Below are 18009 nucleotides of genomic sequence, written 5' to 3'. Positions count from 1 at the left end.
AAAACAAAACCAACAACCTGAGTGCCCCAGGCAGTCAGAGAGCCAAGCCATGTCCTCAGGACACAAGTTGAGACAAGAAAGCAATCGCTGCCTCTAGTAGAGAAGCGAAGGATAACAAGTGGGTACCCCAAAATCAAATTCAAACCCTGAACTTGGTAAGGAAGGGACAACTGAAACTTTACCTTCCTCTCTTGACCAGGCGCCACAGACAGAGATCTGGGAGCGTTGACTTTTTAAGAACTCTTACCCTTGGCTCACTTCTGCCAGTTTCCCTGAGATCCTGTCTGCAGGAGAGAGCAGGGTGTCCCAGCAGGTCTTTTTTTTTTTTTTTAAATAAATTTATTTATTTATTTTTGGCTACATTGGGTCTTCATTGCTGCGTGTGGGCTTTCTCTAGTTGCAATGAGCGGGGGCTACTCTTTGTTGCAGTGCACAGTATTCTCACTGCGGTGGCTTCTCTTGTTGTGGAGCACGGGCTCTAGGTGCACGGGCTTCAGTAGTTGTGGCACACAGGCTCAGTAGTTGTGGCACACAGGCTTAGTTGCTCCGTGGCATGTGGGATCTTCCCAGACCAGGGCTCGAACCCGTGTCCCCTGCATTGGCAGGCAGATTCTTAACCACTGCGCCACCAGGGAAGTACCCCCCAGCAGCTCTTATTCTGGTAATTAGAAACTGTAGAGGAGGAAAAATAATTTTCTTTCTACTCTTTATAGTGAGAGAAGTGCCCTTGTTCTCTAGGGCACCTCTTGACTGGATCTAGGTTAAAACTTGCCCACTGTGTCCACTGTAATTCAAGATTATCTGTGGTGAGATTAATATACTTGTTCAGTCTTAAAATTTTACTCACCTGAAGCCTCACACTGGACCTAGTCCAGTTTAGGTCAGACCCAGTCCAATCCCCGACCCAGTCCGGTTTTTAAGTTGGACTCTGGCTGGTTTCCGGACCCAGTCTGGAAAAACTCAGATCAAGTCTGACAGCTCATAACACGAGGATCCAAGAGGGACTTGGACACAGAGAAGCAGACACAGAGAAGCAGTGAGTTAAAGGGGCTGCATGGATACCTCCACCTGGTTCCTCATTTCTCCTGGGAGGGGTCCCTGGGGGGCTCCTTTGGGTCCTTCTTCTGACAACAGAACAGTTGAAAAGAGGCATATTAAAACTTTAAGTGTTTTTGTGAACTAAAATCAGTTCTAATTGGGCAGCTTTCCACCGATGGGAGCTGGGGAGAGACTTTCATAGGGAAAAGGGAGAAACAAGGAAATTATTGATGGGATGTAGCTTAAAGCCTATTTAGTGGCCATTCAGTCTAATGGCCCCCTGGTTTAATTAACCGAACAACATTTATTAAGATTTAGGGAGGGCTCCATGAAAGAACTGTGAGGAAATCAGCGATTATCAAACTTTAGTGCATCAAAATAAACCAATGTATGTCATCACAATGAAGATTCTTCACCTTCTTCTTAGGGATTTCAGTTTGGTATGATTGTGGGGTAGGGACAAGAATCTGCAAACACCTCCAGGTGTTCTTACTAAAGGTAGGCCTTCTTACTTCATACCAGTATTTCTCAAACTTGAGCGTGAGTCAGAATCCTCTGAGAATATGATTGCCAGATAAAATGTGGGATGGTCAAATAAATTTGAATTTCACATTTTTAGTATATCTCAAAAATTGGGACATCATCTGTTGTTTTAACTAAAATTCAAATGTGCTTCCTTTCCAAGTGTCACTAAATACTTCAAAATAGCAGTTTAAATTTTCCTTGTGGCAGATATTTGTGATTGTTGTCTGTTTTGTCTTTTTCAGAAATTTCAAATGATGCAATCTTATCAGGAGATTATTCTCTTTATCTCTGATTCACCTATTGACCTTTTTATAAGAATCTTCTGTCCTACTTCTACGGTCACCTTGGTAATGTAGTGGGTAACAAAAAGCTCAATAAACTGTTATACCAAATCTTTCATACTTTTATCTTTTTTCATAGCTTCTCCATTTACTTTCACACCTCCGTTTTGTCTCTCCACTGCTTTCCCCTCCTAAATCTGTTTCTCTGCTTCTGTTCAAGCTGTCTTCGTTGAAATGTCTCCTGGGGCTTTCTCTTCCCTTTCCTTTTCTTTCTTTCTGTTTTCTTTCTTCTCTTTTTCCTTCTCCTGAAGCCTTCCATGGCAAAATTAAAAAGCTGTAGAAACAAGTTAGCGCACTAGGGACCAGGCCACAGTATCGTGTTCCAGAAGGAGATTCTGTCTTGACAGTCCTTTTGCAAGAGCAAATTCCCAGTCAGGGGAAAAGAGAGCTTCAAGAAACAATTGCTTTGCCCGAGGATCTGTTGGGAGAGTGATGGATGGCACTGCACTGAGAAATGCCGGAAAAGGAGGGGAGACATTGCCAGGCAGCGTGAGGGGAGGAGGTGGCTGGGAGAAAGAGCCAGTCAGGAAGAGCTAGGAAAGGGGCGGAGAATGTGCTGCCTGTATATGCTGCCTGCAAGACCTTTCTGCAGATGTTGTGTCTTTGTGAGCTGACTGCAGAGGCCATGTGCATGCAGACTGTATGTGAATGTATGCGTTGCTTATTTCAGATCGTGGGTCTATGTGAACCGCTGACTGCAAGAAACAGGAATGTATTGTTGAAAGGATTTTGCAGTCAGAGTGCTTGTTTGTGGTTGTGTGGTATGTGTGACTGACTTTTTGCCAAATGCGCTGTTCTGATTCCAGCTCTGAGAGTTTAGTGGAAGTCTGGCCGACTAAGCTAAGACACAACAAAGTCAGAAGGAAATATGGGGGCAACCTGAGATGGAAATAGAGAAGCTGTTGCAACAAGAGAGAAAAAAAAAAAGACTTGGAGAAAGGGGAAATGAATGAGAAAACAGAAAATAAGCAATAAAAATTCCTTCCTTAGAGAAGGAAGAAATTTGAAAGGAAGAGAAAGAAAAGCAACATTCTTCCAGATGCAGGCACTATATATATATCCCTAGTCCTTCAGATGCCTTGGTGAGATATTTCCTAGCTTTTCTCCCTTATTTCTTTCTAGACACAGTTCATCGTGGCATATTTATTACACGTATATTTTGGTTACACCAGGGGATATTTTAAAACTTAACAGTTATCCAGAAAGGAACATTAGTAACTCTTAAATGAGAAAGGATTTTTGGTTGCTTTTGTTAGACAGGAGCGCTATTGGACATAATGGAAAGACATTCAGTTTTGATCAGAGATTAATTGAATTTTAATTCTTTAAAATGTTTAAGTGATTAAAATAGTACATGAAGTGCATGACATTTCAAAAGCAGGGGTGTTGAAATAGTCTCCACATTCCAAAGGTGGTTATTGTTACTACCTTGATTACTAACAATTTAACAGGCACTCCTACACCTGCAATGAGGTATTTAAATTAGTCACGAGAACTTCTAGATCTCGACTGACCGATAAACACAGAGGCAGCATAACTTTGAACTTGGATGTGGACTGGGGAGGGAAGTCCTAGTTGGGACCATCCCAGTTTCGCTTTGTTGCAAACACACTACATATTTTGGATGGTTTCAAATTGCAACCATTATGGTGTCTTCCTCAGCTCTTTGCTTGCTTCATTTTTAAAACGTTAGAAGTTATTATAATTGTATTTCCAGTATACTAATTTTGCTCCATTCACTAATATGTTTTTTGGTTCATTCAGCCAGCGTTTCCTCCCTTTCCACTATTTTTTCATCTGCCCCTCTCCGTTTTTTTTCTTCTTTCCCATCATGTTTCCCTGGTTTTGATTAAAATTCACTTCACTTCTCTCCTCACCACTCTCTCCTTTATGGAAATTATTCCTTTTCAGGCTTGTCTTTTTCCTCATTCCCTTCTCTGGTGTCTTTGTCTCCAGCAGAGGGGTCTGATGTTGATACGAGGTAGGGAATGAGGCCTGGGAGAAAGCAGCCTGGGAAGAGGGAAGAGAGCGGAGGAAGTGGTGCTTCAGCTGTTTCTGCCATTAGCCTATAAAAGGCTGCCTTAAGTCCGCCTCTGTAAATTCCTCCCCTCCCATCCCCACAGTCCCCCCTTCAAAGGGTCTCTCCACTTCCCCACCTTAAATCCCACCTCCCCTACCCCCCACCCCATTACTTGGGTGACATCACTCTCTACCAGCTGTGACTGCCAGGGACACTGACCTACTTTTGCCCTCTCGGTCAGGCACTAAACCCTGGTTTGTCTTTTAAACCCTGACTTTCTGCTAAACCCTTTTTGCCCCAACATATCAGTGGGTCCCTTTCTGAACCGCCAAACATTTCAGTTTCCCACAAAAATAGTAGTTTTTATTTTTAGTAACGGAAGTTGGAGAAAAAGCTTAATGATAAAAAGCTTCTACGACTTTAGCAAATCCATCTATGACTTAAGTGGATTTGTACTTTGTTGATTACAATGGAATCTATATGTATTTGGAGAATAACACTAGTAATGATTTTTTTTTTTTTAGTAATGATTTTTTGGTTAAATCTTTATATGTATGGTTGAGGAATGGACAACGAGATCCTTTGCGACAAATTCCAAATATATATATATATATATAAATAACCATTATTTATCAAATGTTTGTATATGATATTAGAGACATAAGCCAAAATAGCAGGCATCAATATCCAAATAAAACTTTACATACTAAGTAGTGGGAAGAAACTGCTGACAAAATCAATTGTGTAGCCTTTGAGGGATTATAAGGAGTTGGTTAAGAGTATGTACTTTGATGCTTGGATTCAAATCACGGTTTTGCCACTTGCTAACTGTGTGAGTTTGAAAAAGTGACTCAACGTCTCTGTTCCTTAGTTTGCTCATTTGTAAAAAGGAGATAACTCAAACGCAGTAGGGTTATTAGGAGGATTAAACACGTTCTAAGACATATTAGGTTTATTATGAGACTGGGGACAGATATAGAACTATATGTTTCAAACATGTAGAACTATACGTTTCACATGTAGAACTATATGTTTCAAATATTTCTGTGGCAATTTCCTCATTCACCATTTATTTACTAAGCAAGCCAGTGTTATAGATCCTCTATCTTGGTCTCCGTTGTCTGCCCTAGTTGTCCAGAAAAGTTTTGGGAAAGGTTTGGAACTTGTATATTTAGAGAGATTTGCCTAGTAATTCCACTGTGTCACTCATTTTTTTCTTTCTCTTCACTGTCTCCTCATGCTCCTAGGATGAATCCCAAACTGAAAGGCACTGAGAGAGAGAGACAAAAAAATCAAGGAAACAGTTAGTTTGGGGGAGTCAGGTAGAGTCGACGGAAGAAGGGTTAAATAGAAAAGCAAGGAAGATTAAACAAATCTAGCTTGATGATCAAAATGGGTTTGTAACCCAAGAGAGCAAAAATGATTTAAAAACAAAGTGTAGAAATAGGGTAGATAAGGATTTGGACACAACAGATATAAATCGTTCTGTTTCTTTGCATCAAGGATAACTACATGAACTTAGACTAATGAACAGAACTCCCTAGTCTAACTATTTCGATGTGCAAAAGATAGCAAACTGGACCAGGACAATCATGATGGTGGCAGATCATTAGGATGATCCCAGAACGCATTCATTCATTCATCCGTTCAATCTGTAAATGTTTGTTAATCATTCAAGGTGCTGCTGGTGACATAGGTGTGTGGCGGATCCTACAGCCCCTGCGTGGTTTGATATCATCATTTTTATGGTTGAAATGTCAACAAATTCAATCCGGTGTCTCCCTGCACCTAGTGGAGGGTTCTTGTTTTCTTTTTTCCCCTATTATTTGAGGCTTCCTCTATTCTTTAAAGGAGAACATGCTGCTGCCTTTGCACATTTGCTTAGTCCATTCTCTCTTCTTCTGTTCTTCCCAGACTGAGATACTTTTATGATACTCCAGTGGATAGGGAATCAGGAGACTCGGAATTGCCACCAATGATTTTATCTCATTGCCTTGATTTTCCCTTCTGTCAGAAGAGACTAACGATATTTACTCAACATTTCAAGGTTGCTTGAGGCTTACATCGAGTTTATAAATGCTGAGTGCTTTAAATTAAGAACATTTTACAAATGGTTATCTCTTGAAGACACTATTCTCAAGCTGTCATGTAGCTAAGATTCAACTTGGTAAGCTTGTTAAATTTGCAGACTATTGGCTGATTCCATAAGTTTTGTGTTTGGCTCAAAAAAATGCAGATACCCGGGCTCATTCAGCAGGTCGGGGTGAAGGCCAAGGAATCTGCATTTTAAACATCCTGGTTTATTCCTGTGTAAGAGAGAAAAAGAAATAGTAGCCAGATACAATTAAAGGAAGGGGAAAAACCTACATCACCTCTCTTTCTAAGTCATGGTTTTCCTTTACACTTTTTCTTTCTCTGATGCAGCCAATCTGTACGGTCTTTCCTCCCTTTCCCCACCCCATCCTCCTTTGTGTCTGGCATCTGTATTTTCTTAGCATAGTTAGAGAGGCGCTCAGCTTACTGTGCACAAATGGAGTGGAGGGAAAGGAGGAGGGATGTGGGTGGAGAAAGGCTAGATCGGGGTTTAGCTATTCTAACTGAAGACTGTTGTTGCCAGGCTGGTTCTAGCCGGCTGGCTCTGGGAGAGGAAGCACAGGGAGAGCTGCATCTACTGCAGCTGCCGCTACTGTTTCTTACTTGCTAGTGTACGTTCTGATATAAGACACCCACTACCTTTTCTCCACCCACACGAATCACATTAGATACCCAGTGATGTACACTATTTTAGGTACTGAGAATAATTCTGGATTCATTCCTGTTTACAGTTTTTCTCTTCACTACTTTAGGCCTTAGTTTTGATCAAACCCCAGCTTGTTTGTCTTTAACCCCAGGAGAGAAAGCTTTGCACAGATGGTGTCTATGGGGTACTTAAAGTTTTTGCTTGACCCGCAGTCTAGATAATAGGTGAGTTATGCTTTCTGGCTGATGTAGATATACACCAATGCAATTCAAGTTGAATCAGAGAACCTGGGCAACTTTGTTGGGGGAGATTTTGTTTTCATCAAATCCTCTGTTTTATGTGCCTCTCCCACTAACTATCTTCATATTGTCCACCAAGAACATTTCAATAAGGTGATACATGGATAATTCCAGCACCTCTTGTCTAATCCTTGGTCCCTTCAGCTTGGGTGAACATCAGTCTTGTGTAATAATAGCTAATATTTATTGCACGCTTCATATGTAGTGCATTATATTTAAGTTACCTCATTAATCCTTATAGTTCAGTGAAATAGTTAATTTTCATTTTGTAGATAAGAAAACTGAGGCTCATAGAGGCAACAATCCCATGACACCAGCAAATAAAGCTGGGATTTCAAATCAGATAAATCAGATTCATCTGACTCCAGAGACGTGAGGTTACTTATAATATGTCTTCTCAAGGGATTCAACCCACCCCCCCCTCCTGAAGAGTATCAATTTATGGGTTAAAAATGAGTGGCACATGATTAAACCAAGATAAGTTACATTGCCACCAAAAGGAGATGTGAGTCCACACCTGACCAGACATGACTACCGTGAAAACACAAAGATTCTGGTTGAATCTAAGAAACTGAGCCTTTCTGGAAATGCTAAAAACAATTTCTGCTCCCTCATTACTTCATACAAAAATAGGAGGTATGAATTTGATCATTATTCATGTAAAGATTATCTTATAGAGTGACATATCATTGGCTTTGTTTTTAAAAATATACTTCTGGGTTTATTTCCCTGACTAGATTAAGTGAAAAGCAAAGTTGTTGTGTGTGTTATGAATTTCTTAGGATGTGTCTGGCGCATAGTGACAGTATATTGAATGACAGCATTTTTTTTTTTTTTAAGTTTTTTTTTTTTTTTTAAGGATTTTCTTTTTTTTAATTAATTAATTAATTTATTTTTGTCTGTATTGGGTCTTCGGTTCGTGCGAGGGCTTTCTCCAGTTGCGGCAAGCGGGGGCCACTCTTCATCGCGGTGCGGGGACCGCTCTTCATCGCGGTGCGCGGGCCTTTCTCCATCGCGGCCCCTCCCGTTGCGGGGCACAGGCTCCAGACGCGCAGGCTCAGCAATTGTGGCTCACGGGCCCAGCTGCTCCGTGGCATGTGGGATCTTCCCAGACCAGGGCTCGAACCCGTGTCCCCTGCATTAGCAGGCAGATTCTCAACCACTGCGCCACCAGGGAAGCCCGACAGCATTTTTTAAAGAGACAAGTGGCCTGTTAATTAATAGCCTCATACTCCCTATCCACAGTTTCACCTATACAACCTGGTTTTCTTGGGCAGTGCATGGTTACTGTGAATTGGGATCCTCTGCTGGGCATGCCCCCGACCTTTCCTCTGTGCCAATTTCCCTATGTATTTTGTGTCAGATTCTCATTGTGCTGGTATCTCTGTGGTCAAGCTTTCTTTGATCACAAAATGATTCTCTTCTTTTCCTCTTTAGATTGAAGGGAAGTACTTCATGTTCCAGGAGATAATATCAGAGTGGAATAAATAGCAACATTTTAGTTCTGTAGACTTTTCCCCCCTTTCTTCTGAAGGTAGTATATATCATATAACACTTTTGTACCTCTAAACGTATCTTCCGTGAAAATAGTTCACCATCCTAGGTTACTCTGTGTCAAAACGTGCAGTAAACACTTAGTTAACACCCTAACTACATTTCTCAGTCAGGGGACTCTCAAGTCCCTCTGAAGTAAATCAGCAAAAAAAAAAAAAAAAAAAAAAAAGCAGACCCTAAAGATTGGGAAAGGAATGCTGAAAAGAATTTGTTGGCTGAGGGGACTGAGAAGGGGTTGTGATCTGCAAGAAGGCAAACGTGTTAGGACGTACTCTCTCACATCTGGGATATCTGGTGTAATGACTAAGGTTATTTGGAAATGAATCTTCCATATAGAGTATGGTTTATCACAGGATATTGAATACAGTTCCTTGTGCAATACAGTAGGACCTTGTTGTTTGGATATTCTATTATATAGAATGCACCTGCTAGTCCCAAACTCCCACTCCATTCCTCCCCCAACCCCCCTCCCTGAAGTCTGTTCTCTGTCTGTGTTTCTGTTCTGTAAATAAGTTAGTTCATTTGTGTCGTATTTTAGATTCCACATACGACATCACTTGGTATTTGTCTTTCTCTGCCTGGCTTAACTTTACTTAGTATGGATAATCTCTAGGGCCATCCATGTTGCTACAAACAGCATTATTTCATTCTTTTTTATGGCTGAGTAATATTCCATTGTATATACATACCACATCTTTAACCATTCATTTGTGGATGGATATTTAGGTTGCTTCCGACCTATTCATATTCGTACCCTCCTTTGTGGAGGAGTTTTTTGACCTTCCTCACTAGAGGGAAATTACCAGCAACATCTTAAAAAATCTTCTACCCCTTCTCAGCCATACTGCGAAGAAACACACTAAAGTGTAAATGAAAATAAGTGTAAAACATTCATTTTACACAGTTTGGAAATTTACAAAATGCTTGTAAGTCTATTATCACATTTCATTCACACAGCAACCTTGGAATATACTCTTTTCATAACAAGGGATCACAGGAAGTTAAGTAACTAGGTTAATTAACAAGTTAAGTAACAAGGTTTACACTGGTTTCTAAGCGGCAGAGCTGGCTGTACCACGGTGCCCCGCCTGTATCTTAAAACCTGCCTAAAGCCTGGCGAATACACGATGTTTAAAAATTGGCCTCACTATCTACAGAGGCATTGTCCTTACTCTGTACAGGGACAAGGACCTTATGGGTGTTTACGGTCTTTGCCCCCCCAAACCTTTGCCTCCGGAGGGGAGACCACGGTTTGAGGGGGCTCGAGGGGGAGGCGGTCCTCAGAGCGGCGCGGGAGGTGGGCGGGGACGGGCGGGAGGCGCAGAGGCGCGGACACGCACTCCGCACACTGCGCCTGGGAGACTCGGTGGGCTCGCGTCAGGGTTCAGAGTGTGGGTGAATGGGGCTGGAAGAGGGACGGTGAGGGCGGGGAGGGTGTACAACGGAAGGGATTCACCACGCGGTTTCGAGTTGGGAACAAACCTCGCCCCTCCATCCGTTTCCCTTTCTCAGTGAGGACGGTTTGGGGGCGGGTGGGGAAAGCGCGTCCTCGAAGCGCTCTCGCGCTCCCCTTTTCCTCCCGGCGCGCGCGCGCACCCCATCGCCTCTCCTCAACCCCAGAGGCCGCGAGGGTTGCCAGTGGAGACGGGACGCCTGGGGGTCGGGTCCCGACGCAGGTGTCAGATCCGCTCGGCCAGGTTTGGCCGGCTGGCTGGCCCCGCCCCTCGCTCGGCCGGCCGCTCGCCGCGCCGCCGCGCCGCCGCGCCTGGAGGGCGGGGCCGGGGCCGGGGCGCGCACGGGTCCTCGGCACGCGGGCGGACGGCGCGCTTCGCCTAGGTCTGGGGGAGCGCGGGGCGGCCTCCGCCGGCGTCGCGCGCGCTGTGAGAGCGGGGTCGCGCGCGCGCGCACGCCAGGCGAGTGAGGGAGTGTGAGGGAGTGAGGAGCAGTCGGGGGTGCGTGTGTGTGGGTGTTGGGGGGTGAGTGTGTGTGTGTATGTGTGGGTGTGTGAGGTGAGGGAGAGCCAGACCGACCGCGCGGCTGTGAGAAAGGAGGCGAGTGGGCGAGGGCGCCGGGCCAGGCTGTCGGAGCCGTGGCGGCGGCGGCGGCGGCGGAGAAAGGAGGCGGCTTCCGGCATCCCGACCCCCTCCCCCTCCTCTCCTCGGACTTACTGCCCGCCCGCCCGCGCCGCCCTCGGAGGCCCCAGCCGGGCGCCGCCCGCCGAGAGCCAGGGAGGAGTCGCCCCAGCCAGGTGAGCGGGACCCTCGCGTTCCCTCCCCGGGGGTCGTGGTGAGAGGCGGCGGCGCGCCCGACCCCCGCCGCCCGCTGCCCGCCGCCCGCCGCGGCCGAGTTGGGCAGAACGGGCTCCAGACGAGCGGGGGCGGGCCCGAGAGAGGACGGGGCCGTGCGCGGCTGGGGCCCGGGGCTTGGGGAGGCCGGTGGTCGCCTCAGAGCCGGGGGCGGCGGGGCGCTCGGCGGACCCCGGGCTGGGTGGGTGTCTGCGCCGGGAGGGGCTGAGGAGGCCGGTGGGTGCGGGAGGCTGGAGGGAGGCGGCGGCCTCGGGCGGGGAGCAGTGTGGTCTCCCCTCGGCGAGGGGGTGTGGTGACCCTGGGGATGCGTGTCGGAGCCACACACGCGTGGCGCTAACCTGTCCTCGGCAGCGTGGTGATCTCTGCCTCCACTGCTGCCATCAGACAGATTCCTGTGGTGTGTGACCGAGGCGGGAGGGGCTGGTATTGGTCCCGCAGTTATTCTGTTTTAATTCCACGCTTTTCTCCTTACGTGTACGTTTTTAGAAGAGTGACAGCCATTCCTCTTTTTCTTTTGAAAGCCCTCTGAATAAGATGGGTGACAGTAATTGCTTGTCTCGTTTGATTTTTTTTAACAGCATTTGACCATGATGCAGATCTTTACCCCCCCTCCCCCCGCAATAAATCCAAAGTAGTTAGGGGATAATAACTTCAGATTTGCCTTACTAATTTTTCCTTATCGCTAATAGCAGATTTGTCATCCCCTGTATTTTCTCCCATTTGTGTTTGCGGATAGAGATGGGGCGTTAATTCTCTTCTGTGAGTGGGATTATTATAGTAACCGTGTTGAATGTAACCTCGATGTAAATTCTTTGCTTGTGCCGTTTTCTCATTAATTACAGGAATTGTTCCCACATCTTTGTGGAGTTGGGTTAAATTTGAAATCTGTATGGAAACTGTATGGGCAGCCTAATATGGAAGGTTTTCCTTTTGTGGGCTTGATTATATTTATGGATGATTTAATTTTTAACTGTAACCATTAAAATGTTAATGTTATTTTCTTTAGATCTCATTTTATTTCATAGCATCGGATAGTTCTAAGGTCTTTTTAAAAAGAAAAAAACGATTTCTTAAACAATTGACTGTCCAAATACTTTTAAGATATTCACTTGAAATAAAGCACTCTCTGAAATTTTAGTCATGGAGAGTCACCATAACTTCTGGGATGAAAAGCTCTAATATAGTCATAATATAGTTAGATTTCTTTTATAATGGTTATTGGATTTAGTTAGTGTGTCAAAGGGGAGGAGGCCTATTTTGTTTTGACGTGATCTTTTGTTTATTCCAGTCTATCTTGGTTAGGTATTAGTTTCCTTCGTTCATGTCATAGACTTAGTTGTTAGTTTGGCAACATGGCTGTTGATGTTTTTCTCTTTCTCTGTCTCCCTTGTTTTCTCCCTTGTCTTCTCTTACCCCCGCCAGGTGCTGGAGTCTGCTTGTCAGGCAGGGAGGCAGTCTGTGTGATTCTGAAAACAGAGCCAAGAAGGGGAGCAGCAAATTGAGTCACATGCAGCCCTCTACTCAGTGAAGAGCCGCTTTTCTCTTCCTGCCTTTCCCCCTGTAGGGGGTAAGGAGCTGTATATCTAACCTTCAGACTTTTGGCTATGAGCTAAAATTCCACTTATCTTAGTTTCTAGTTGGATAGCTTTAAATTTTTTTTTCATGTTTCCTATTGAATATGATAGCATCTGGGGGTGCAGGGGAGAGTGAGAAGAAGAAATTATCCTTTTTTTCTTTTCCCTTCTCATTCGGTCCCCTCTTCCTCACCAGAGGGAAATACCAGCAATATCTTGTAAATCTTCTACCACTTCTTAGCCATACTGTAAAGAAGGTTCGAAAATGAACATTCTTTTTTTCTCTGAACACCAGCCAAACTTCATGCATTACTTTGTTGGGGCACAGGATGAAACATACCTTTTAAATTATCTCCCAATTCTTTCTTTCCCCAATTTGTATTCACATGGGGTTTGCTACTGGGGTAAGTCACTAGACTGATCGATCTCTCAATTCCTCTCCCCTCCCAATGAGCTAAAAGACTGAACACCATGAACACTGGAACAGATTAGGGGAATGGGACAGAGTAGAGTGAGTTGTTTCACACTTTGGGACATAGCTTTTATCATCTTCTTCTGGGGAGTAGGTATAGAGACCTAAACACAGAAAATGGGTGGAGGAAGAACTTCTGTACCCACAAACAGCCCATGAAGAGTGAGAAAACCAAACATAAAGTAAGGAGGGTGAGTTATTGTATGTTGCTTGCTGACAACTGTTTTTTTGGGGGTGGATTTGTAGAGAGATTTTATGGCTGATTGGTTTACAAAGAATATTCTCTGAAAGTGGGATTAAGTCATAAGCATTTGAGAAAAGAGCCTTTAGAATTGTTATTGTTACGCTATTGAGTGGTAGGTAGATAGTGATAAGAACAATGAAGAAAGTAGTATTTTTAGATGTTAGCTGTACTGGCATGTGCAGTTGTTTCAAGAGAGGGTCAATCGGGGAGATTAGATACAGGTGTTGGGTAAATTGTCCTGCATTACTTGGGAATTTTCCTGCTTGTCATATTAAGTGTTGTGAAGAAATAATATAGTACCTCCAAAAATATCTGTACATAATATATTTTAGATTTATGTGCCATATGTATCTGTGTAAATGTTTGGTTTGCAGAAAAGGACTGATTTTCTGGCTTCATGGTAACTGATGCCATGGTGTCATTTTCAGTGTTCTCTTTTCCAATGTTTTTTCCCTTTCAAAATTGGCTTGGAGGACAAAAGTCACAGAGCTAGCCAGATCTACTCCCTTAGAGCCTGGTCGGCACGGAACCCATCTGCTTATATCTTTTTTCCTCTCCTTACTGCCCCTAACCCCAGGCCCCACTTTAATTGTTAACAAAGGTTGTATAATGATGATAGAAAGTAGCAATAGCTTTGGGTTGTTTGTTTTTTATGCGAAACTGAAAAAATAAAATTTTAAATTTTAAACAGCTACGTTTAGATATTATGTTGTACAATTTGCCTGGTGTTTAATTTTGAAAATAGCTCTGGTTTTTTGATACTCCTTTGTAATTCAGCATAACAAAGTCCTTTAAAGTAACTCCTAACCCATAACCATGTCCTTTTGAGGTTCTATGCTGCCCATTGGGGATAATAGTAGGGAATACAACAGATGGGGATTCTGTCCTCATAGAGTTTACTGTCTAATTTCATTGGTCCTCTTGTTTCAAGAGAGGTTGGATGGAGGGCGGGGGAGGGGGGGCGGATTAGGTACAGATGTTGGGTAAATTGTCTTTCATTACTTGGAAACTTTACTGTTTGGTCCTTTCCCCTGTCAATCACTTCTCCCAGCAATGTCTGGAGGAGTCTACTGGATTGTGAATTGATGAATTAGCAGAACAAATTTGTGTAAATGTTGATACGCCAAGTTTTGTTTTTGTTTTTACTACCTTTCTTTCAAAAGTGACAGCACACCACCAAGTTGTGATCAAAAAAAATAATCCAAACCTACTTCTTAAATGTTTTTGCTCTACTCAGCTCCTTAACAGTCCCCTTTTTGTTTCCCTGTCTCCATCTCTCTCTCTTTTCACCACTTCTGATACTAGCTCTTAGCTTCATGTTCTTAGAAATATAGAAATAAGGTCTCCAAGATAGAGCATGGATTTGCTATATAAGATCAGACCGGTTCTGTGTTACTGCTCTGCTGTCCCGTATTTGGCAGTATTTCAGACTTTGATGCTTTATCAGAAAACTACATCTTGAAAATTCATGCAGGTTTGCCCAAATACAGCAAGCTTGGAATTCTTCCCTGATGCTTTGGAGTTCTCAGTTGTTAGCTTATTCCTTCGACATGTGATGTAGTTAGCCATATCTGCAAAGCCTTCTTGAATATGTTAACAGCTTCCCAACCCTTTTTACAGCATAGTGTCCAGAAAGAAAATGTTGAAGGAAGGCCTGACATTTAACATGTTAAATGTGATGAACTTTGAGCTGTACTGTGCATTGCATCTCAGGAACATTTTTTAAATTTTGTGCCACATTCCAGAGATACTCTGATGTAACATTTCTCTGTTAAGTGAAATCATTAGAAATGTTATTTGGATTCCAGAGAAAACTTAGGTTTTGTTTATACCACAGACTATTTTGGGAATTTTAGTAACAAAGCTACAGGTTATTTAAGTAAAGGTAACATTTTTTTGACCCTTTAGTTGGGAATGTGTAAACATTTGCATGTTAATTTGCTCATGACAATTTTTTTCCTTTTCCAGTTTTCTTTTTATTGTAAAATACACACAAAACTTCCATCTTAACAGATTAGTGGTATTAAGTACATTCATATTGTGCAGCCATCACCATATCCATCTCCAGACTCTTTCGTCCTGCATAACCGAAACCCTATACCCATTAAACAGTAACTCCCTAATCTTTAAACGCCCCAGCCATTAACGACCATCATTCTACTTTCTGTGAATCAGAGTACTTTAGATTGTGGGGCATAATGTCGTCAAGGTTCATTCATGTTGTAAGCATGTATCAGAATCTAATGCCTTTTTAAGGCATTAGATTCTGATACATGCATTTTGCTTATTATTCATCTGTCAAATGTACACGTGGGTTGCATCCACCTTTTAGTTATTGTGAATAATGCTGCTCTGAACATATGTGTACAGATACCTCTTTGTGACTCAGCTTTCAGTTCTTTTGGGTATATACCTAAAAGTGGAATTGCCGGATTGTATGGTGATTCCATTTTTAATTTTTTGAGGAACCGCCATACTGTTTTCGGCAGCAGCTGCACCATTTAACATTCCCCCCGGCAGTTGGCAGCGCTTCCAGTTTCTCCACGTCCTCCCCAACACTTGTTATTTTCTGGGGTTTTTTTTTTTTTTTTTTTTTTATTGTAACCATCCTGTGAGGTAGTTTTGTGTTTTTATTTGCATTTCTTAGTGCTTAGTGATGTTGAGCATTTTTTCTTATTCATGACATTTTAACATCAGATCATTTTTAGTTCTTTCGGGGCTGGGGGTTTGTCTCTTTTGTTTACCATGGTATCTTTAGGGAGAGTGCGTAGTAGGTACTAAAATATTAATTGAATGTATTATGCAGTTGAATGCTTAGTTTTGTGTACTTAGTAGTTTATCTTTTTTGGCTATAATAAAGAATCCCAAAATATCATTGAGTTGGAAGTTTATTTCTTCCTCATGAAAAAGAGATAGTAAGCAGTTTAAGGCCACAGCACTGCGCAGTTGTCAGGGATTCAAGTTCTTCTAACACGTAGCTGCGCTTTTCCTAGGGTCGGCTCTTGTCCTCTGTCCAGATGGTTGTTGGAGGTGTAGCCATGACACCCACATTCCAGGTAGCAGAATGGAGGAAGGGCCAAGGAAGAGTACATCTCTTTAGCATGCTTCCTGGAAGTTGGAGTGCAGTACTTTGGCTCAGCACTCTTCGACCATATCTAGTTGCAAGAAAGCCTACGGAATACAAATGCAGTCTCTTAGTCATATGGCAGTGTGCTCAGGTAAATATCAGATCTGTTACTACAGAGGAGTAAGTGGAAAGTGGATTTTTTTAAAAAAATTTTATTTATTTATTTATTTATTTTTGGCTGTGTTGGGTCTTCGTTTCTGTGCGAGGGCTTTCTCGAGTTGCGGCAAGCGGGGGCCACTCTTCATCGCGGTGCGCGGGCCTCTCACTGTCGCGGCCTCTCTTGTTGCGGAGCACAGCCTCCAGATGCGCAGGCTCAGTAGCTGTGGCTCATGGGCCTAGTTGCTCCGTGGCATGTGGGATCTTCCCAGACCAGGGCTAGAACCCTTGTCCCCTGCATTGGCAGGCGGATTCTCAACCACTGCGCCACCAGGGAAGCCCCGGAAAGTGGATATTGGTAGGCAGGTGGCAGTCTCTGCCATAGAGTGTATGGAATTTGAAGTGACTCTGGGCTCTTCTACCACTTTCTAATTTAGACAAGTGACCTCTCTGCTAGTGCAGCCTCACTTGCCCAATGAGGACAATACTGTGTCACAGGGATGATTGTGAGGATTAAGTGAGAAGATACAAATAAACTGTCTCACACAGTATTTGGTACATATAATTACTCAAAAGTGAATTTACTTTATCCAGATTCCCTTCGATATCTTTAGATATAGTAGAAAAGAGTACAGGGGACCATACTGAGTATGTATAGGAAAATGGTTATCCTCTCATTTTTCATGCAAAATCTTGTATATAGTTTTTTTAAGAAAAAGTATTATGATAGAAAGAGCTGTAAGGAGAGAGTATTAGTGAATGTGTCATGTAAAGTTTGGAAAATTAGATATTTGCTCTGTTTTTGAGGTATACTGTTTCAAGAATAAGTAGGGGACTGTCATCCATTTCTGTCACTGTAAAGTCAACTTTGATTAATACCTAACCTGCTCCTGCTTTCACAGCCTTACAGTCTAAGTTCAAGTTAATGTGCTAAGGAAAATGGCACCCAGACAGTGATATTTTTAAAGTGGCATCTTAGCTAAAGGATGAGATTGTGGAGGAACTACCGAAGTTTCAAAAGGACATTCTTTTTTATTTATTTATTTATTTATTTTTAATTTATTATTATTTGTTTATTTAAATTTATGGCTGTGTTGGGTCTTCATTTCTGTGCGAGGGCTTTCTCTAGTTGCGGCAAATGGGGGCCACTCTTCATCGCGGTGCGCGGGCCTCTCACTGTCGCGGCCTCTCTTGTTGCGGAGCACAGGCTCCAGATGCGCAGGCTCAGTAGCTGTGGCTCACGGGCCCAGTTGCCCCGCAGCATGTGGGATCTTCCCAGACCAGGGCTCGAACCCGTGTCCCCTGCATTGGCAGGCAGATTCTCAACCACTGCGCCACCAGGGAAGCCCCAAAGGGACATACTTTTAGTGGATGATGGGTAACAGGTTTAACACTATTAATCGGTTGTCTCTGAGACTTCTGAGATTTTCATTTTATCATTCATTTTCTGTACCCCTTTACTAAGTGCACCCCCCCCCCCACACACACAGTGGGGTATTCCTACCTTTCTCCCATCTTTCTTCTTAATGCTTTTGTCTCTCTGCCCCTTATTCCCATTCATTCTCATTTCTAACAGTAACTCAGATCCACCTCCTAAAGAGACACTGGATAAGGCAAGGAAAGGAAAGAGGGTAAAATTTCATTTGTATCCCAGATTGTGTTTTGTTGTGTTT

General features: G+C 43.2%; 1 protein-coding gene across 5 annotated transcripts in view; it reads left to right on the top strand.

Moving 5' to 3' along the window:
• Positions 1 to 959: 959 nt before the first annotated feature.
• The window catches only part of RIMKLB (ribosomal modification protein rimK like family member B), a 49841-nt gene continuing 32791 nt past the window's right edge, over positions 960 to 18009 (top strand). The window contains exons 1-2 of one of the 5 annotated variants that reach the window (XM_057555920.1): positions 10437 to 10765; positions 12246 to 12390. The gene's annotated coding sequence lies outside the window, so the exon portion shown is untranslated. The other 4 variants (XM_007196112.2, XM_057555921.1, XM_057555919.1 and 1 more) reach the window with 4 other exon arrangements.

This window comes from Balaenoptera acutorostrata, chromosome 11 (assembly GCF_949987535.1).
Source record: "Balaenoptera acutorostrata chromosome 11, mBalAcu1.1, whole genome shotgun sequence".
Classification (NCBI taxonomy): domain Eukaryota; kingdom Metazoa; phylum Chordata; class Mammalia; order Artiodactyla; family Balaenopteridae; genus Balaenoptera; species Balaenoptera acutorostrata.
Note: the sequence above shows the minus strand (reverse complement) of the source record. Positions and strands in the feature narration are given on the sequence as shown.